The 21927-nt window shown below is 48.8% G+C and overlaps 1 pseudogene; it reads right to left on the reverse strand.

Annotated features, from left to right (window-relative positions):
* The window catches only part of LOC137636124 (WD repeat-containing protein 55 homolog), a 40578-nt pseudogene extending 22144 nt beyond the window's left edge, over window positions 1-18434 (reverse strand).
* Window positions 18435-21927: the final 3493 nt, after the last annotated feature.

A 21927-nucleotide genomic window follows, 5' to 3' on the forward strand; every position in this document is an offset into this window, starting at 1 on the left:
AGGTGCGACCGCTCAGCACCAAGAGCATAGTCGCACGAAAAAAGGCAAGAGAAGAACCCCCCAAAAGAGGAAAAGCTCAAGCCTGGACCGGAAAAAACTTCCCTCGGAAGGAAAGTTATCCGCCCAAGGAGGCAAGCCTCCTGACTGTTCTAAAATGAACTGGAGAGCTGTCCGTCGACACGGGAGTACTACCAGTAGAAGGAGACACGCCCCTGACGACAATACAAGGGGGGAGGCAGCCACAGCCGAATCCCCAGGACTCAACCAGACAGCTCACACCGTTGCTATATTACAGAAACGAACTAGATCGGTAACTGTAAAAAAATAAAACAAATAATATTAGTACACATTCATTCCCCCGGGAAGGCTCCGAAGAGGAATCCCGAGGAAAAGGAACAAGAATTACACAACAGGCACGTGCCCTCACAACCACTTACACTCGCTGAAGGAGAGCTGTAACCAAAACAGAATTATAACAATTATAATTATGTAACTATGTAATTATGTAATTTAAAAATGAATGAACACTAAGGAAAAAAACGAAAACCCCGAAAGGAATCGTTCTACAAGCTGAAAAATAACAACTACAATTAGATTCATAAACTAATTGAGACAAAATGTACGGCGTAGCAACCCCACCCACACGGGAAGGAAGCTACAAGGGCGTAGTAAAACATAGTAAAAGGGTGAACGACCTCAAGAGAGAGAGAGAGAGAAAGACCGAAGTCAAACTCGATCGCAACCCATAAAATTAGGCCGTGGTGGCCTAACTGCCGAGGCCTCCACGTAGATATCGTACACTACACACACACATCTGAAAAGGAAACTTACTTATTTCTATACTCAAATATATATACAAACATGAAAACATGTTTACATATATATTGAGTAAAAGAAAAGTAAGCGATTAAGTAAAGACAAAACAGACAATGGCTGCCAAGCGAGGACCAAGACAGAGACGTCTGTCACAGTCCGAGCCAAAAGTGAAAGTGAGTATTCACCTGTGTGTGAGGGGGAGGAGGGGTAGCTAGCTACCACTCCCCTACCCCCCCGCTAACTAGCGCGGGGGTAATACACCCTCGTTAAATTCTAATGGCTCGCCATTTCAGCTACGCTAAAAGTAATAACCCTTTGTAAATAGCGTGGTTTGTATTTCGGTTACGGAACAACTTATAATTCAATTTCGTTTCAAAGCATTTCTGGTGCATCCCACTGAACGTTTTCCATGTTCTATCATTGTCTCTAATAATTCCCCTTACATTATGTGAGACCAAAAAACCTACTGTGAATGCTCCATGTGACATCTCTGTCGAGTTGACCTAACGACACTTCATTTTTACCATTCTAAGTGTCAAAAATACCATATATACTGGACATCCTTTCTAAAATCTATATCTACATGAGTTATTCTAAAATGACAAATTCGAAGATAATTTGTATTTTTCCTAACCATACAAACCTTAGCTATTTACAAAGGGTATTACTTTTAGCGTAGCTGAAATGACGAGCCAATAGTTTTTAACGAGGGTTAATTACCCCCGCGCTAGTTAGCGGGGGGGTGGGGAAGGGTAGCTTGCTACCCCTCCCCCCTCCACACACCGGTGACTTGCTTCACTTCACTTGGAGGTAGGACTTGACTTGGGGGTCAGGGATGGCGGGCACATATGTGTAAATAGCTAAGGTTTGATTGGTTAGGAAAAATACAAATTATCTTCGAATTTGTCATTTGTTCCGTAACCGAAATACAAACCACGCTATTTACAAAGGGTGACTTACCCCTTAGGAAGGGTGGAAAGTCCCCAGCCTTACTGACTTCGGCTTGCCCGGGGGCTCGATCCCTCAGTGAGCAGCACTAGAGAGAGGGAGCCCCTGTACCTCACAGGTTCCTAGCATCGCTAGGAACGAGTGGCCTACATAAGCAGTGTGAGGAGGAGAGTGTGACTCGTCCTATGAAGTTGACCTTGAGACCTTCAGATAGGAATTCTAGGATAGGACGTTCCCCATACCACTTCGTCAGGGTATGGGAGACGCAACAGTATTAACCTTAATACTAGGAGCACAAAGAAGCATGGGTTACCTGCAGAGGTCGAGGTCAGCTATGCGAGGACCAGGATGCTGCTTCCCCAAGAGAGGGGAGAATGAAGAAAGAAGTAAGGGTCAGACATACTCTTTCATTCACACAGACTAAGACCGGGTAACAATGCCCTCAACCTACTGCTACTTATCCAAAAAGGAGCCTGAGGTTAGACCAGCTGTTGTGCAGCCACCACAGGGCCGATAGAGAACGTATCGAGGCTCCTGTGGGTTACGTCTTGCAGGTAGTGGGCTGTGAAGGTCGTTTGGCGCTTCCAGACCCCAGCTTGAAGTACCTGCGTCACAGAGAAGTTTCTCTTGAAGGCCAGGGATGTAGCAATACCCCTGACATCGTGGGCCCGAGGGCGACGTGACGGAGGAGGGTCAGGATTCAGGGCATGGTGGATAACCCTTTCAAATCCAAGCAGAGATGGTGTTCCTGGTGACCCTCCTCTTTGTCCTGCCTGTGCTCACAAACAAAGCTCGCACATGAGGACGGACTGCAGCCGTTCTCTTCAAGTAGTACCTCAGACACCTCACTGGGCATAGTAGCAGCTGGTCTGGGTCGTTTGTTACTGAACGGAGACTCGCGATACTGAAAGAGTCGAACCGAGGATCCGGCACTCCAGGATTCTGAGTCTTGGCCACAAACTCAGGGACGAACCTGAACGTTACCTCCCCCCATCCCCTTGAATGGGCGATGTCGTACGAGAGACAATGAAGTTCACTAACTCGCTTGGCCGAGGCCAAGGCGAGTAGGAAAGCCGTCTTCCAAGACAGGTGGCGATCGGAGGCCTGGCGTAATGGCTCGAAGGGAGGTCTCTTGAGAGACCTGAGGACTCGAACCACGTTCCAAGGAGGGGGTCTCACTTCCGACTGGGGGCAGGTAAGCTCATAGCTACGTATGAGTAAAGAGAGTTCTAGCGATGAAGAAATATCCACGCCCTTCAATCTGAAGGCCAAGCTTAAGGCTGAGCGATAGCCTTTCCCTGCCGAGACAGAAAGGCGCATTTCTTCTCGCAGATACACGAGGAAGTCCGCTATTGCTGGAATAGTGGCATCGAGTGGAGAGATACCCCTTCCACGACACCAACCACAAAAGACTCTCCACTTCGCTTGGTAGACTCCCTCAGAGGACCTTCGCAGGTGCCGAGACATTCTCTCCGCAACCTGTTGCGAAAAGCCTTTCTCCGCGAGGAGACGCTGGATAGTCTCCAGGCGTGAAGCCGAAGCGAGGCTACGGCCCTGTGAGGGACACCGGAGTGGGGTTGTCTGAGAAGCTCGTGTCGTGGAGGAAGCTCCCTTGGGAGTTCCGTCAGGAGTTGCAGAAGGTCCGGAAACCATTCCGCGTGATGCCATAGCGGAGCTACTAGAGTCATGGAACAGTTGACCGATAGTCTGGTCCTGTTGAGCACCCTTCTCATCAGACAGAATGGTGGGAAGGCGTACACGTCGATGTCGTCCCACCGTTGCTGGAAAGCATCTTGCCAGAGTGCCTTGGGGTCCGGGACTGGTGAGCAGTACAGGGGCAGCTTGAAGTTCAAGGCTGTCGCGAACAAGTCCACCGTCGGGGAACCCCACAAAGTCAGGACTTTGTTCGCTATCTGAGGATCCAAAGACCACTCGGTACTCACTATCTGCGAAGCCCTGCTCAGACTGTCGGCGAGCACATTCCTCTTGCCAGGAATGAAGCGAGCTGATAGTGTTATCAAGTGGGTTTCGGTCCACCTCAGAGTCTCTACTGCAAGATGGGATAGCTGTTGCGAAAAAATGCCTCCCTGCTTGTTGATATAAGCCACTACCGTGGTGTTGTCGCTCATCACCACCACATAGTGACCCGCCAGGAACCGTTGGAACTGTTGAAGGGCCAGAAAAATGGCCTTCAATTCTAGCAGATTGATGTGTAGGCACTTTTCTGATTCTGACCAAAGGCCTGAGGCCCTCTGGTTCAGAACGTGCGGCCCCCACCCTTCTTTTGACGCGTCCGAAAACAGAGTCAATTCCGGGGGGAGGACGAGAAGACTCACTCCCTTTCGCAGGTTCTCGTCGGCCAGCCACCACCGCAAGTCCGTCTGTTCCGGAGACCCCATTGGGATCAGAATGTCCGGGGAATCGGATCCTTGATTCCACCGGGACTTGAGCCGCCATTGAAGGGATCTCATCCTGAGGCGGCTGTTTGGAACCAGACGGGCCAGGGAGGATAGGTGGCCTAAGAGACGCAACCACGATTGGGCGTGGAGTTCTTTTCGCCTGAGGAAAGGTTCCGCCACCCTCCTCAGCCTTGCTATCCGGTCGTCTGATGGAAAGGCTTTGTGGAGATTGGTGTCTATTAGCATGCCTAGATAAACCAGTCGTTGGGACGGCTACAGAGAGGACTTCTCGAGGTTTACCACAATCCCCAGATCCTGGCAAAGATCTAGAAGCCTGTCTCGGTGCCGAAGAAGGGTCGACTCCGAGTCTGCTAGGATCAGCCAATCGTCTAGGTAACGAAGGAGACAAATGCCGTTCCTGTGCGCCCAAGTCGAAATCAGGGTGAACACTCTGGTGAACACCTGAGGAGCTGTGGAGAGACCGAAACACAGCACCTTGAACTGGTAGATCTTGTTGTCTAGGCAGAATCTCAGGTACTTCCTGGAAGATGGATGGATTGGGATCTGGAAGTACGCATCCTTTAGATCCAGTTTACACATGAAGTCTTGTGGTCTCACCGCAAGTCTGACCGTGTCTGGTGTCTCCATGCTGAACCGGGTTTGTTTGACAAACCTGTTCAGAGCCAAGAGATCAATGACGGGTCTCCAGCCTCCAGTAGCCTTCTTTATAAGAAAGAGTCAACTGAAGAAGCCTGGAGAGCCGTCCACGACCTCCTGGAGAGCACCCTTCTCGAACATGGTCTCGACTTCGGCCTGAAGGGCCAGCCCCTTTGCCGATCCCATGGCATAGGAGCTCAACGACACTGGATTCGCTGTCAGGGGAGGTTGAGATGACGTGAACGGGACGCGATAACCTTGGCCGATCACTGAGACCGTCCAAGCATCGGCCCCGTGATGTTGCCACCTGCGGACGCAACGCTGAAGGCATCCCCCCACAGGTGGACATGCAGGGGGACTGCCACCCCTAGGGCTTGCGGCAGCGGCCGCCACCCCTAGAAGTCTTGCCTCCCCTGGAAGACTTACCTTCCCTCTTGACCTTGGCTGGAAAGGGCTGGGGCTTAGACACCACTTTCTTAGCTGCCGGTGCCTGTTTGGGAGCCTTACGAGGCTGTTGCTGCTGTTGTGGCGGGGCTGGAGGCTTATAGGGCCGAGTTGTAAGGGCCCTGTGGAGGAGGGAGTCCGTGCTGGATTTCCTCCACCTCTCAGCCGTTCGCTCCAAGTCTTGAGGCTCAAACAGGCTCTCCCCCAGGAGGGAGGCATGTCGGAGCCTACACACATCTACGGCGGGGACCTTCGGATGGAATCTCTCGGACACAGCATCGCGACGCTTCAACACCGAGTTGGCCCACAGGGTGGTAACCTGGTGCGCCAAAAACTCGATGGAGCGGGTGCCCGAGAGCAAGAAAGTCTCTAAGGCCTTCCTATTGGTCTCCTTGGACAAGTCCTCCGATCGCAATAGGATGCCCAGAGATCCTAACCAGAAGTCCAGCCACGAAGTGGCCTGCATGGCACATTTAGCGACCTTCTCGTGGTTAAGGGTCTCTGCCGCCGAGAACGACACCTGCCAGGCAGAGAGTTTCTCCTAGGGAACTCCCTTCGCCAGCTCCTCCACAGAGTGATGGAGAGGAAGAGCGAGGTTGTGCTCACCCAGGATCTCGAAATACCTCCTCTGCTGAAGGCGAGGAGGAGGGATGAGCTTGTTCCCGGCAGTGGAACGACTGGAGGAGGCAAGAAGTGCGAGCTGAGCATTAGCCCTAGCTCTGGCACTCTTCATCCCCCGAGACCAGGGCAGAGCTGCACTGGTCTTAGGGGCCTTCCGAGCGTCAAACACTTCATCCAGAATCGTGTCTTTGCCTTCACGGGGGGGATGACTGGATCCGTAAGTCTGTTAAGTTGCCTTATCAGGCTTAGGACCTGCCAGAAGGCATGTTCAGACTCTTGCTGTTCTCCTCCCTGAGGGCTGGCAGCTAAGTCTCCTGCCCCAGGAATCTCTTCCTGGGGTGATACGTGGACATTCCCCTGGGTAGTCGTGGGTTCCTGACGAATCCTTGCAGAGGATTTAGGGATGGTCTTGGAATCCTTGGGTTCCCTCCTGGGAGGGATACAGGATCCCAACAACGAGGTTCGAGGGGCCCCTTCCTCACGAGACGATTCTCCTGCCTGAAGCGAAGTCTCCCCTCCTGGTGCCGAGGGGAAGACTACCGCCCCACTGAACTCACCTGAGGACGGAAAGGCCTCGTCCACGGGAGAAGGTGAGAGTACTCGTGCAGGAGAGGGGACCTTCGAGACCGACCTCTTGGGAACCAACTTTGCCCTGGGGGAAGTCACCACGAAGTCCACTCCTCTCTTTCTCTTCAGCGTAGGAGAGACAGCCGCTGGTCTGTTACCCTGGCCGGCAAGTGCTGGTTTCATAACCCTCACTAACGCCCGTGCCAGCGGACCAAACCAAGTCTGCTGCTCCAAGGACACAGAGTCCGAAATCCTCGCTAAGGTGAAAGGGATCGGGCGATCCTTTGGAGTGGACACGACGGTACCTGCCTGAAAAGAAGGTGGGGAAGAATGCTGTACTGACCTGTCTTCGTCCTGCACTACCAACCTGTGCTTGGATGGAGGTGATCCCGAGTGCCGTCTAGGAGCACGCGTCCCTGCTGCTACCACCGGCTGTGGACTATGGTCGCGCGGGAGTGCGGGCGAGCGATCGCGTGGGCGCGCAGGTGGATGATCGCGCGGGCGCACAGGCAAGCGGTCGCGCGGGCTCGCAGGCGAGCGATCGCGCGGGCGCGTAGGCGAGTGGGCGTGAGGGTGGGCAGGTAAATGAACACGTGTCCGAGGCGACGAACGCAAGCGATGGCGCGATGGCGCGATGGCGAGGGATCGTGCTGCCGCGTAGGTGAAGAAGATCGCTGGCGATGTAGATCCACAGGCGATCGATGACGAGCTGTGGTATGTCGACGCACTGATGTGCGATGGTGAGCAGCATGTGCAGGTGAATGACCGCGTAATGGTAAGCGATGGCGAGCAGCATGCGTAGGTGAATGATCGCGTGATAGTGTGCGATGGTGATCAGCATCCGCAGGAGGGCGATCGTTCAGGGTTGTGCGATGAGGAGCAGCATGCGTAAGCTGGCGATCGTGCAGGGTTGTGCGATGGCAAGCAGCATGTGCAGGTGAATGATCGCGTGAAGGGGTGCGATGGTGATCAGCATCCGCAGGAGGGCGATCGTTCAGGGTTGTGCGATGAGGAGCAGCATGCGTAAGCGGGCGATCATGCAGGGTCGTGCGATGGCGAGCAGCATGCGCAGGAGGGCGATCGTGCAATGGCGAGCGATGGCGAGCAGCATATGCAGGCGGGCGATCGCGCGATGGCGAGCTAGAAGCTGGCGAATCATGTTCCTTCAGGGGCGTTGGCGAACGTCGTCGCACTAGTTGTCGCTGTTGAATGGGCGATACTAAGATCGCCTGTGCGCGCTGGCAAGCAGGTGAACGCTGGCGAGGAGGTAATCGCTGGCGTGTAGGTGATCGCTGGCGAGCAGAAGGTCGACGCGTGTCCTGTGAGAGGACAGGCGGTGCGGCGCGTTCATGAGCAGGAACGGGAAGATCGCTGGCGCGTTGGCGAACATGTGTTTCTGACACACGCGCAGCACGATGTTGCGTAGCCACAGGACCAGGCGGATGGTGAGCAGGGAGTTCAGCAGGAACTAAAGGGTGGTCAGAGACCGCAGGGCGATGGTCCTCAAATGAGCGCTGACGCTCGGAAGAGAGCTGACGAGGGGGGCGAACATCAGGAGAGAGCCGACGAGCAGGAGAGTCTTGGCAAGCAGGAGATCGTCGACGAGCAGGAGAGCGTTGGCGAGCAGGAGAGCGCTTGTGCGCTAGCCCTGCTCGCGTAAGGGAAGAATCCCTTAGCCCCGAAGGGACCGTTGCCCGTCGGGTGACGAGTTCTCCAGAAGGCGAAGATCCGGCAGGAGATGGTGAGCGGTCTGCAGAGAGGTTCAAGGAGGGCGGAGCAGTCGGTTGAGGCTGACGAGGAGAGTCCCCCCCGGAGGACGAAGACCCAAAAAGGCGCCTCTTAGTCCCCCTGTAAGGGGAAGGGAGGCCCTTGTGGCGTAGAGGGCGGTGAGCCTTACGGCGGAGGCGGCCTCGGGGGAGATCGTCGGGACCATCGGTCCTCCGAAGGGGAGTCTCCGTCAAAACACTTCCCTCAGAAGGAGGCTGGGCAGCAGTCGAGACCGAAGGACTCACTTCCCCCTTCGAAGGATGCACGGAAGGAGGAGGAGAGCCTTGAGCACCATCACCAGCAACAGCACCTGCGGCAGAAGGCCCAGCCACGTCGGAGGCCTCTGTCACCACGACGTCGACAATAGACAGAGGGTCTACCTCCGCTACCACCGGCGACTGTTTAACAGCGGCCCCCAACAAGACAAGGTCAATAAGAGCGACCCTGGAGGGCAAGCCCTTAAGCCCCAGGGACGACCAAATCTCTAAAAGACCATCACTGGATAAAGCATTATTATCAATAACCTCCCCCGGAGGAGGAGGGGGAACCGCCTCGCTATGGGAGGCGACGCCCTCTCCCCCCACCGAAGGTAGGGAAACAGAACAAGGGCCTGCGCTCCCACTTCGACGACTCTCCTTAGGAGGCGGACGAGGGGGAGCTTCGGAGGAGGTTTGGGCGGCGGAAGAAGAGTCCCGAGAACCTTCCTCCTTCAAGGCTAACCCCGGAGGAGAACGGTCTCTCTTGGACTTCTTCTTACGCCGACAGCCAAACCTCTCCCACTGGGAGGCAGACCACTCCCTGCACTCACGGCACATGTTATCCTGGTCGCACCGTCGGCCCTGACATTGAGGACAGAGGGTGTGTGGATCCGTAATAACGTCCGACATGAAAGTCCCACAAGGACGGCCGGCAACTCCAGGGCATGTACGCATAGTAAAGAAAATAACTGAAGGTCAACTTCCAACCAATCACACAAGCTGAAAAGAAAAAGCAGAAAATTAAAGGCTGTCACGAAGGCGATGAGCAGACACGTCTGATCACCGCCGAGCCAAAAGTGAAGTGAAGCAAGTCACCGGTGTGTGGAGGGGGGAGGGGTAGCAAGCTACCCTTCCCCACCCCCCGCTAACTAGCGCGGGGGTAATTAACCCTCGTTAAAAACTATTGGCTCGTCATTTCAGCTGCGCTAAAAGTAATACCCTTTGTAAATAGCGTGGATTGTATTTCGGTTACGGAACAATTGGAAATTAGGGTTTTCATATGGATTTCAACATAGAAAAGGCAACCCCTTACAATTGTTACATAAAAACAAGGGTTTTCTTGTTACTTATATGTAGGGTGACGTGGCGAAGACTTGGGCATTGAGTCGTCTTGCTTTGCGGTAGAGCCGCTTGGGCGTTGAGTCGTCTCGCCTTGCGGTAGAGCCGCTTGGGCGTCGCGTCGTCTCGCCTTTGCGGTAGAGCCCCTTGGGCGTCGCGTCGTCTCGCCTTTGCGGTAGAGCCGCTTGGGCGTCGCGTCGCCTCGCCTTTGCGGTAGAGCCGCTTGGGCGTCGGGTCGCCTCGCCTTTGCGGTAGAGCCGCTTGGGCGTCGCGTCGCCTTTGCGGTAGAGCCGCTTGGGCGTCGGGTCGCCTCGCCTTTGCGGTAGAGCCGCTTGGGCGTCGCCTCGCCTCGCCTTTGCGGTAGAGCCGCTTGGGCGTCGCGTCGCCTCGCCTTTGCGGTAGAGCCGCTTGGGCGTCGCGTCGTCTCGCCTTTGCGGTAGAGCCGCTTGGGCGTCGCGTCGCCTCGCCTTAGCGGTAGAGCCGCTTGGGCATCGCGTCGTCTCGCCTTTGCAGTAGAGCCGCTTGGGCGTCACGTCGTCTCGCCTTGCAGTAGAGCCGCTTGGGCGTCAAGTCGTCTCGCCTTGCAGTATAACAATATTTTTTTAATATACACTTAAGGGTCTGGTGAAATCTCTCCACCACACCCTGACTCTCAGGATGGTAGGGTACACTGGTAATGTGCTGAATGGCCAGTTCAGCACACTTACTCTTAAATACCCTGCTTGTAAAATTCGAGCCACAATCTGACTGAATTTTACGAGGCAGTCCATACCTGGAGAAAAACTCCACTTATTTGTCAAACACAGCTTTTGAGGTTATTTTCTTCATTGGAAAGGCCTCAGGAAAACGTGATGCTCTATCCATTATGGTCAGGAGATGCGTAAACCCTAACTTCGTCCTAGGCAGCGGTCCTACCACATCAATTACCAATTCTGCAAAGGGTTCTCCAATTGAAGGAATTGGGTTAAGAGGAGCCTTGGGAATAGGTTGATTGGGTTTACCCATCACCTGACACACTTCACAAGTTCTTACAAATTTCTTCACCGAAGACTTCATTCCTGGCCACCAAAAACCTTTACTCAACCTACTTAAGCCTAAGTGGCCAGAAAAGGAGTCCTCATGTGCAAGGCTTAACACAGCCTCCCTAAACTTGGTAGGTACGACAATTTGTCTTAAACAAGAAGTCACATTTAGTTGATGAGTTGGGGGACGACTGACCCTATACCACAATCCTTTCAAAACCACAAACCTGGGCTTGGTCAAATCGTCAGTATTACCTAACTCAAATGAAAATTCATCTTTTTGAGCCTGTAGGAAAGAGAGACGGTCACAATCGGATTTCAATAATTTAAACACTCCAAAACTAGAACTACTGCTACTACTACTACCTTCTACTAGCCTGGGCTTCTCTACCTCTACTTCTAAATTACTTAAATCTAGGTCATCATCATTATCAGCTTCTGCTGCACGCTTAGCAGAGGCTCGAGTAGTTATTGCCACAGGGCAAGCCGTGACCGAAACAATAGGAAATAATTCCTGCCCCTCTGCACTCAACATATCATTCCCAAGGATTCCGTCTATTCCTGGTATCGGCAGGCTCTCAACTACCGCCAGCTCAGTAACCTTGTGATACCCTGGGAAGGACAGCTCCACCCTTACTAAAGGAGCAGATACCACCGTATCGGGAAATCCTCCCAGGACCACGTATTCTCCAGTATAGGGAACTAAGTTAGACAAGGACCCTGCTAACACCAAAGATCTAGCGGATCCTGTGTCCCTCAAGAACTTAACATAAAGTGTAGAGGTTTCAGATTTCAATTTTCCGGGGTAGACATATTTGTTAAATGGTCATAAATTACCAGTGGACTCACACAATACAGGTTTTACTTTACCTACATCTGGTTCACTACTAACCTGGGGATCAACAGTTTTACCATTCTTACTCTCTGAAATAGAATTATTTGAAATTAGTGAGATTGGCGTAGGCTGATTAACATTATTTTGATTCTTTTGGAGGTAACGGCTCCTGGCTCTACATTCAGCTTGTCGATGCCCTGGCTTATTACACCAAAAGCAATTACCTCTAATTTGATTAGTTTTACCCGAATTGCCACGGTTAGAAAAAACCAGAGTGTGCCCACCACTCAAGTCCTTTCTGAAGCCACTACCAACATGATTACTCATGCTACTATTTGGGGTACTAGATTGGTTTTTAAAGGGATTATTTGACTTAGAAGACAAATTACTATTATTATTAGGGTATGAGGACGAGAAGTTACCTGACCCAGCCCGATGGGTCAGGACAAACTCATCAGCTACCTGAGCCGCCTTGGACAAAGTTAAAATTTTAGTGTCCTCCAGATGAACCCTCAATTCTTTACTACACACCTTCTTAAACTCCTCCAGTACCATCAGTTCCCTCAAGGAAGAGAAGGAAGCAACTTGACAACTTTCCAGCCAGTTGTTAAACTGCTCCTCCTTGAGACGAGCGTACTCAACATAAGACATAGAATTGGGCTTGCCAGTGGTTCGGAATCTCTGGCGATAGGCCTCAGGGACCAAATCATAGGCCCTGAGAAACAAAGCCTTTACTTTGTCATAATCTCTGGCAAGGCCCTCTTCCAATGCATTACACACCCGCAGTGCCTTGCCCGTCAATCTACACTGTATGAGTACCGTCCACATTTCTGTGGGCCAAGGCAACCGGGTGGCAACTCTCTCAAAAGCTTTAAAAAATTCTGGTACGCTCCCCTCATCAAAAACTGGAATTAACTTTAGTGCACCCGAAATATTAAATTTGTCTGATGATGAGCTATAGGGAGAACTAACATGATTAGGGGACCCTTGCACCTTGGCCAGCTCAAGCTTAAGCTTGAGCAACTCAATCTCATGTTTCCGGGCCCTCACGTCCTCCTCAAACTGCAGCTTCAATAACTCAATTCTCTTACAAATTACATGGAACTCCTCCTGCCCCATTACATGAGCAGGTGTTACATGGTTGGGAACAGCCTCCTCAGCTAAAAAGGGGTTAGTTGATATAATGACATTTTTAACAGCCCTGGCCGGAGTAGGAAAATTGGCCAGACCTTCATACATAACCTTTACTGCAGGGGAATCAGCGAACAGGGACAAACCAGGATTTATGCTCACATCATCGACTATGGATCCTTCTTGGTCCGACCCAAAATCAGTGCCACTCTCAAAATCACTGGCTAGGCCGCTAGCTACCTCATTACCCTCAGCCAAATCTTGGGACACTTTTTCCTTAACCAGTTTTAACAAATTGGCCCGAGTGTCAGAGGACTTATGAGGGATCTCCAACCACCGGGCACACTGTACCAAATAAGCCCTTGTCAAAACTCCTAAATATTTCAAACAGTCAGCCAAACCCAAGAATTCCGACGGGTCAAAAGTAAAGTCCTTCATTTTAATGAAAATAATATCCTATGGGGAAGGAAAGCAACTAAACCAAAAATAAAATATCAACAATAAATACTGTCAAATCCCTCCAGAGCTGAACTGCTCCCCCAAACACCGAGTACACCTGCGTACGATCCTGTCACGGTCGCCACTTGTTACGACCTGTGTAGGCCGTAGTTCTGGTTCTTTAAACTTTGATTTTTTTAAAGGAATCGTAGGCAGTACATTATTTATGTAACACGGTGAACTGGGGGAAGACAGAACAAAAACACTGGAAAAATCTAACAATATTTATTACAATACACTTAAATAAATTCAACCTTGCACCAGGAGTAACAAAAAGCTCCTAAGACAAACAACAATGAGTAAACAAAAATGTCCTGGAGGACTAATATACAGTCCTCTAAATACACAAGGTTGACCTATATCTAATAATCTTAACCCTAACAAAGAAAAACTAAACAGATCAAAAGTATGGCTCATATATTAAGCCGGGCCCACAAATATCAACAAACCATTACCCTATTACTAAACAGATAGGAATAAGGAAGACAGGAGATATGAAAAGGCAGAAAAACCTTAAAATTACTTACCTACACACACAAACATTAAAGGCTAAACCAAATACCCAATTATAAAACATAACTCAAGGCAGCATACAAATACACATACCACATTAAATTAAAGGCATAAATACTTATACATTTACATAAAAGAATTATGCTGAGAGTCATAATTTAAAGATATATGTACATATCTCAACACTGTATTACCTATCCGTGGAAATACTTATAACCGTACTTATCCACACATGGATTAGATGACAGATAGGGGACGAACGTTCATCAGCATCAGAGGGAGTATCATTAACACCAGGAAAACGGGCTGGGAATATCCGTAACGATAATAAAAAGATCGTAACTTTACCTGGGTAGCCTAATGACTCCCTACTTTCCTCCTCACGGACCCTTGGTCCACACACGAGCAGCGTAACAGATGTGATGACGCTCTTGGATCACGGCAATAGTACCTCCAACAGTGCCGGGACGGAACGACGGCACCGCCTTCCCGCAGAATCCTCAGGCGGGGAAAATAACGCCAAGCGAAGGTCGCAAGTGACACATACACTTGCAGGACGTAACAAGCGAGGTGGCTATCGCAGGTGACAAAACCCCTGCATACGTAGAGCGTGATCCAACGAAGTGTACAATTTACCGCGGGTGGCTCAAAGACACCAGCGAAATAATCCTCCAAAGGCACAATTCCTTATGAGGGAATAAAAGAGGCGTCTACCAATGGCTGCTGAATTAGGATATACGTCTGTGATCAAGGCACGGTCCGAACTGAACATTCCAGGCAGCAGTAGTCTCGTCCACGGCTCTCACTAAACACCAAACACTCGGAAAGAAAAATAAACAAAAGAGTTAATGGCAATTCACTAATTAACGACGAGGAGGAGCGAAGGTTATCACCGAACTCTTATGAAAAGGGCAGTTAACTTTTACTCCTGCCGAAGACCGAATTTATTTATAAACAATTAAATAACCTACTTTAACATAACACCTTCCTCCCCCAAGAAAAATAATTTTCATTCACTAAATGCAAAATTTTTCTTTTAATGATAAGCCACAAGGCTGGACAAAACATCAGAAAATGCAGGGCCACAAAAATAAAGAAAATTCAGGGAAAACACTAAAGCTACTACAAACCACTGATAAGATAAAATATCTTAAACCAAAACAAAACAAAGTCTTAAACGTAGTATCTACAGTAATAAACCAATCACAAGGTAAAAACATCTTAAACCTAAGCAAAAGGACAAGAACATAGCAAGTTTTAATTACATCATCAAACATTTGGACAGACATTCAATCCTATACCTGTCAACAATAAATTTTAGTAGGCACACAGAGAGAAAAAAAAATATGATATAGAATTATCCACACCAACCTAGGTCCTGGAACAATTTACAAGAGTACAAACCTTATACCTGAGCTCAATATATACATACCTCGAAACATGGATGTAACCTCAACACATGCAACCAGGCGAACCGAGAGGGTCCCAAAAAAACAAAGGGAGAGATCAAAATTTAAACACGTGAGAGAGCATCCGGGATGCAATTATCCACCCCTTTAATGTGTTTTATAATTAAATTGAACTCTTGTAGCTGAAGGGCCCAACGCAGAATCCTCTGGTTTGATCCCTTCATACGTTCAATGAATACCAACGGATTATGGTCGGTCCAAATTTCTATAGGGAATTAAAAGTTAGTTACATAAGGTTTAAAATGTACCAATGTCCGCACCAATGCCAGAGCCTCTTTCTCAATGGTGGAGTACTTTCTTTCCGCCTCTAGTAACTTACGGCTGTAGTAAGATACGGGGCGTACTTCACCATCATCACTCCTTTGAAAGAGGACTCCCCCAATTCCTATGTCACTGGCATCCACGGCTATGATGAATGGCTTCTGAAAATTGGGAGAAACCAATATTGGATTAGACACGAGTAACATCTTAAGTTTTAAAATTGCTTCTTCGCATCGAGAAGACCAAATGAATATCTGCCCTTTTTTCAATAAATTAGTTAGAGGCTGTGCAAGGTCAGAGAAGTTTCGGACAAACCTACGGTAATATCCCAACATACCCAGCACCTTACGAACCTCTCTGACATTACACGGTCTTTTCAAAGCATCTATGGCCTCGAGATTGGCTTGCTTAGGAGCAACTTTACCCAAGCCAATCTCGTGACCCAAATAACTAACCTTAGCTTTCCCAAAGTTACATTTACCCAGATTCACAACAAGACCGGCGGCCCTAAGTGCCTCAAAAACTTTCCTTAATCTTACCAGGTGGGTCCGCCAGTCATTGCTGTGTACCACCAAGTCATCTATATAGATTTCTGTACCTTCCAGGCCACAAATTACCCTGTTCATCAGACGCTGGAAAGTACAGGCAGCGTTCTTCATCCCAAAGGGCATTACTTTGCATTCGTAAAGCCCTGAGGGCGTCACAAATGCTGAAATTTCACGGGCACGGCCCGATAGGGGGACCTGCCAATAACCCTTTAACAGATCCAATTTTGTAATAAACCTAGCAGGACCTATCAGGTCCAGACAATCCTCAATACGGGGAAGAGGAAAGGAATCATTTTTAGTAACCGAGTTTACCCTCCTATAGTCAAAACACATACGATATTTACCATCAGGCTTCTTCACTAAGACTATAGGGGAACTCCATGGACTTACTGATGGTTGTATGAGATTGTGCTCCAGCATGTATTTAATTTCGTCTTCAACAATGGCACGCTTCTCTGGACTGAGGCGATACGGGCTTTGCTTAACCGGAGAAGCGTCCCCAACATCAACATCATGCTGGAGCAACCTAGTCCTTCCTGGAGAGTCCTGAAACAAGTCAGAAAATTCCATAATTAGGCTTAGTATATCTTGTTTCTGAGGTGCCTCCAGATGCTCTAACCCCTCTTTTAATACACCTAAATTTTGCAAGTTATTACCTAGAGCATCTGAAGGCACGTGGTCCAAAACATCTTCCAAGTTTTCCTCAACAGGTGCAACCACACTCATAACTGGCTCAAAAACAATGGCCAACGGATCCCGTCTATCAGAAGAGTAAGATTTCAACCTGTTTATGTGGAAAATTTTACATTTACGACTAGTTCCAGGGGCTTCAACTTCATAATTGACCTCTGACAACTTTCTCAACACCTTCCAGGGGCCCTTGTACCTGGGTTCAAGGAAGTTGTCTGGGTCTGTGCTTAAAACTAATACTAAGTCCCCGGACTCAAATGAGCGTACCTTACACTTCTGATCAAATTTGGTTTTCATTGTAGCTTGGGAAGCAGACAAATTATCTTTGGCATACTTCCAAGCTACGGCTAACTTGGACTTAAGTTCACTAACAACTTCTCCCACCGTACGCTCTCCCCTCTGATTTACTTCGAGCAATTCATGGAAGATTTCCAAAGGTCCTCGAACCTTGTGCCCAAATATTAATTCAAAGGGAGCAACGCCAGTAGAAGAATTGGGAAAATTCCTTATGGCAAAGAGAGCAAAGGGAAGCCCTTTATCCCAATCCTCTCCTTGCTCATAACAATATTTTTTTTAATATACACTTAAGGGTCTGGTGAAATCTTTCCACCACACATTGACTCTCAGGATGGTAGGGTACACTGGTAATGTGCTGAATGGCCAGTTCAGCACACTTACTCTTAAATACCCTGCTTGTAAAATTCGAGCCGCAATCTGACTGAATTTTACGAGGCAGTCCATACCTGGAGAAAAACTCCACTAATTTGTCAAACACAGCTTTTGAGGTTATTTTCTTCATTGGAAAGGCCTCAGGAAAACGTGATGCTCTATCCATTATGGTCAGGAGATGCGTAAACCCTAACTTCGTCCTAGGCAGCGGTCCTACCACATCAATTACCAATTCTGCAAAGGGTTCTCCAATTGAAGGAATTGGGTTAAGAGGAGCCTTGGGAATAGGTTGATTGGGTTTACCCATCACCTGACACACTTCACAAGTTCTTACAAATTTCTTCACCGAAGACTTCGTTCCTGGCCACCAAAAACATTTACTCAACCTACAAAAAGTTTTACTTAAGCCTAAGTGGCCAGAAAAGGAGTCCTCATGTGCAAGGCTTAACACAGCCTCCCTAAACTTGGTAGGTATGACAATTTGTCTTAAACAAGAAGTCACATTTAGTTGATGAGTTGGGGGACGACTGACCCTATACCACAATCCTTTCAAAACCACAAACCTGGGCCTGGTCAAATCGTCAGTATTACCTAACTCAAATGAAAATTCATCTTTTTGAGCCTGTAGGAAAGAGAGACGGTCACAATCGGATTTCAATAATTTAAACACTCCAAAACTAGAACTACTGCTACTACTACTACCTTCTACTAGCCCGGGCTTCTCTACCTCTACTTCTAAATTACTGTACTTAAATCTAGGTCATCATCATTATCAGCTTCTGCTGCACGCTTAGCAGAGGCTCGAGTAGTTATTGCCACAGGGCAAGCCGTGACCGAAACAATAGGAAATAATTCCTGCCCCTCTGCACTCAACATATCATTCCCAAGGATTCCGTCTATTCCTGGTATCGGCAGGCTCTCAACTACCGCCAGCTCAGTAACCTTGTGATACCCTGGGAAGGACAGCTCCACCCTTACTAAAGGAGCAGATACCACCGTATCGGGAAATCCTCCCAGGACCACGTATTCTCCAGTATAGGGAACTAAGTTAGACAAGGACCCTGCCAACACCAAAGATCTAGCGGATCCTGTGTCCCTCAAGAACTTAACATAAAGTGTAGAGGTTTCAGATTTCAATTTTCCGGGGTAGACATATTTGTTAAATGGTCATAAATTACCAGTGGACTCACACAATACAGGTTTTACTTTACCTACATCTGGTTCACTACTAACCTGGGGATCAACAGTTTTACCATTCTTACTCTCTGAAATATGTTATTTTTATTAGTAAAATAAATTTTTGAATATACTTACCCGATAATCATGTAGCTGTCAACTCCGTTGCCCGACAGAATTCTATGGAGGGATACGCCAGCTATCACAATACTAGAAGGGGGTGTACTTACCAGCGCCACCTGTGGCCAGGTACTCAAGTACTTCTTGTTGACACCTCCTCAATTATTCCTCGGTCCACTGGTTCTCTATGGGGAGGAAGGGAGGGTCGATTAAATCATGATTATCGGGTAAGTATATTCAAAAATTTATTTTACTAATAAAAATAACATTTTTCAATATTAAACTTACCCGATAATCATGTAGCTGATTCACACCCAGGGGGGTGGGTGAAAAACCAGTGTACAAGACTAAAGGATAGCTAAGTATCCCGTATTTCATATAATCAGTTATCCACAATAACAATGAAATAATAAGTACCTGGTAAGGAAGTCGACTTGAACCGTTACTCTGCCTTTAATAAGATCGTCTTCCTTACTGAGCGCAGCGTTCCTCTTGGGAGGCTGAATCAACTCAAAGGTGCTAAAGTATACAGGGCTGCAACCCATACTAAAGGACCTCATCACAACCTTTAACCTCGGCGCTTCTCAAGAAAGAATTGACCACCCGCCAAATCAACAAGGATGTGGAAGGCTTCTTAGCCGACCGTACAACCCATAAAAAGTATTCAAGAGAAAGGTTAAAAGGTTATGGGATTATGGGAATGTAGTGGCTGAGCCCTCGCCTACTACTGCATTCGTTGCTACGAATGGTCCCAGGGTGTAGCAGTACTCGTAAAGAGACTGGACATCTTTGAGATAGAATGATGCGAACACTGACTTGCTTCTCCAATAGGTTGCATCCATAACACTCTGCAGAGAATGGTTCTGTTTGAAGGCCACTGAAGTAGCCACAGCTCCCACTTCATGTGTCCTTACCTTCAGCAAAGCAAGGTCTTCTTCCTTCAGATGAGAATGTGTTTCTCTAATCAGAAGCCTGAATAGTAAGAAACTGAGTTCTTAGAACTTGGAAAAGAAGGTTTCTTGATAGCACACTATAAGGCTTCTGATTGTCCTTGTAAAGGTTAAGACCTTTTTAGATAGTACCTAAGAGCTCTAACTTGGCAAAGTACTCTCTTCAGATCATTCCCCACCAAGTTGGACAGGCTTGGGATCTCGAACGACTTAGGCCAAGGACGTGAAGGAAGCTCGTTAAGCAAAAACCGAGCTGCAAGGAACATGTAGCCATTTCAGATGTGAAAACAATGATCCTGCTGAAGGCGTGGATCTCACTTACTCTTTTAGCTGTTGTCAAGCACACGAGGAAAAGAGTTTTTAATGTGAGGTCCTAAAAAGAGGCTGATTGGAGAGGTTCAAATCTTGATGACATAAGGAACCTTAGGACCACGTCTAGATTCCAGCCTGGAGTGGACAACCGACGTTCCTTTGAGGTCTCAAAAGACCTAGGGAGGTCCTGTAGATCTTTGTTGGTGGAAAGATCCAAGCCTCTGTGGCGGAAAACCGCTGCCAACATACTTCTGTAACCCTTGATCGTAGGAGCTGAAAGGGATCTTACTTTCCTTAGATATAACAGGAAGTCAGCAATCTGGGTTACAGTGGTACTGGTTGAGGAAACTGCATTGGTCTTGTACCAGCTACGGAAGACTTCCCCTTGAGACTGATAGATTCTGAGAGTGGATGTTCTCCTTGCTTTGGCAATCGCTCTGGCTGCCTCCTTCGAAAAGCCCCTAGCTCTTGAGAGTCTTTCGAAAGTCTGAAGGCAGTCAGACGAAGAGCGTGGAGGATTGGGTGTACCTTCTTTACGTGAGGTAGACTTAGAAGGTTCACTCCTAGAGGAAGAGTCCTGGGAATGTCGACCAGCCATTGCAGTACCTCTAAGAACCATTCTCTCGCGGACCAGAGCGGAGCCAACCAACGTCAGCCGTGTCCCTTTGTGAGAGGAGAACTTCTGAAGTACCCTGTTGACAATCTTGAACGGCGGGAATGCATACAGGTCGAGATGGAACCAATCCAGCAGAAAAGCATCCACGTGAACTGCTGCTGGGTCTGGAATCGGAGAACAATACAACAGGAGTCTCTAGGTTATCGAGGTAGTGAACAGATCTATGGTTGGCTGACCCCACAGGGCCCAAAGTCTGTTGCAAACATTCTTGAGAAGGGTCCACTCTGTGGGGATGACCTGACCCCTCCGTCTGAGGTGATCTGCCATGACATTCATACCGCCCTGAATGAACCTCGTTACCAGTTAGCTTTCGATCTTTAGACCAGATGAGTAGGTCCCTTGCGATCTAGAACAACTTCCACGAAAGAGTCCCTCCCTGCTTGAAGATGTAAGCCAGGGCTGTGGTGTTGTCAGAGTCCACCTCCACTACTTTGTTAAGCTGGAGGGACTTGAAGTTTATCAAGGCCAGAATAACCGCCAACAACTCCTTGCAATTGATGTGAAGTGTCCTTTGCTCCTGATTCCATGTTCCCGAGCATTCTTGTCCGTCCAAAGTCGCACCCCAGCCCGTGTCTGATGCGTCCGAGAGGAGACGGCGGTCGTGTTTCTGAACAGCCAAAGGTAGACTTCCTTGAGAAGAAAGCTGTTCTTACACCACGCGAGAGAAGACCTCCTCTCTTCGGAAACAGGAACTGAGACCGTCTCTAGCGTCATGTCCTTTATCCAGTGAGCAGCTAGATGATACTGAAGGGGGGGGAGGTGGAGTCTCCCTAACACGATGAACAGGGCCAGCGATGAAAGTGTCCCTGTTAGACTCATCCACTACCTGACTGAGCATCGGTTCCTTCTCAGCATGCTCTGGATGCATTCTAGGGCTTGGAAGATCCTTGGGGCCGACGGAAAAGTCCGAAAAGCTCGACTCTGAAGATCCATACCCAAGGAGACAATGGTCTGGGATGGAACGAGCTGAGACTCCTCAAAATTGACCAGGAGGCCCAGTTCCTTGGTCAGATCCATAGTCCATTTGAAAATCTCCAGACAGCGACGACTTGTGGGAGCTCTTAAAAGCCAGTCGTCTGACGGAGCCGGACACAAGATCATGGTACTGCTGCACAGTCTGTGAACTGTCAATCATGGGCAAGCGAGGAAGTACAGTGACAACCCGAATCTGTCTAGACTGTCTGGGTCGTACAGACAACTCCTTATCGGGTTGCTGAGGTTGCCGCACTGCGTCACAACAAGTCACTTCTGTTGGTTGTTGAACGTCTTCCCCGTGACACATTGACTCCGTAAACAAAAAATCCTCTAACAAGGACTAAGCTTGGACTGCATGTCTTGCAACACAGCTCAAGGTCTATGGGAGCAGGTGTGGTAACAGACGGGATTAGCGACTGAAGTGGAACCATTACCTTCCCTGGAAGCATGTTATGCTTAAATAAAAGTCCATAAGAGGCTATGCAGCTAAAGGCTCCCTCCAAATGACAGAGTCCTCAAGGGAATATCAGAAGGAGGGAGAAAAGAA

This window comes from Palaemon carinicauda, unplaced genomic scaffold (assembly GCF_036898095.1).
Source record: "Palaemon carinicauda isolate YSFRI2023 unplaced genomic scaffold, ASM3689809v2 scaffold234, whole genome shotgun sequence".
Lineage (NCBI taxonomy): Eukaryota > Metazoa > Arthropoda > Malacostraca > Decapoda > Palaemonidae > Palaemon > Palaemon carinicauda.